This window comes from Hyla sarda, chromosome 4 (genome assembly GCF_029499605.1).
Source record: "Hyla sarda isolate aHylSar1 chromosome 4, aHylSar1.hap1, whole genome shotgun sequence".
NCBI lineage: Eukaryota > Metazoa > Chordata > Amphibia > Anura > Hylidae > Hyla > Hyla sarda.
In genome coordinates, this window is record NC_079192.1 from 409,811,829 (window position 1) to 409,812,547 (window position 719).

Consider the following 719-nt stretch of genomic DNA (forward strand, 5'->3'; position numbering starts at 1 on the left):
CCTAAATAACTTCTGTAGGTACTGCTGTATTATTGGTACTACATTTATCCATGTGTCCTATATACTAGTATTTCCCAACCAGAGTGCCTCCAGCTGTTGCAAAACTACAACTCCCAGCATGCCCGGACAGCCAAAGGCTGTCCGGGCATGCTGGGAGTTGTAGTTTTGCAAATGCTGGAGAGAGTCTAGATTTGGGGAAAATCAAATAGAGACAGTCCGGGATATATAGTCTTCGGTTATGCTGGGAGTTCTGCTTTATACTCCGAGACAGTGTTTCCCAACCAGGGTGCCTCCAGCTGTTGCAAAACTACCATTCCCAGTATTAAAGGGGGCTTCTGCATACGGTGTTATTATTAAAGGGGTTATCCAGGAAAAAACTTTTATATATCAACTGGCTCCAGAAAGTTAAACAGATTTGTAAATTACTTCTTTTAAAAAATCTTAATCCTTTCAGTACTTATGAGCTTCTGAAGTTAAGGTTGTTCTTTTCTGTCTAAATCCTCTCTGATGACACCTGTCTCGGGAACCGCCCAGTTTAGAAGCAAATCCCCATAGCAAACCTCTTCTAAACTGGGCGTTTCCCGAGACACGTGTCATCAGAGAGGATTTAGACAGAAAAGAACAACCTTAACTTCCGAAGCTCATAAGTACTGAAAGGATTAAGATTTTTTTTATAGAAGTAATTTACAAATCTGTTTAACTTTCTGGAGCCAGTTGAT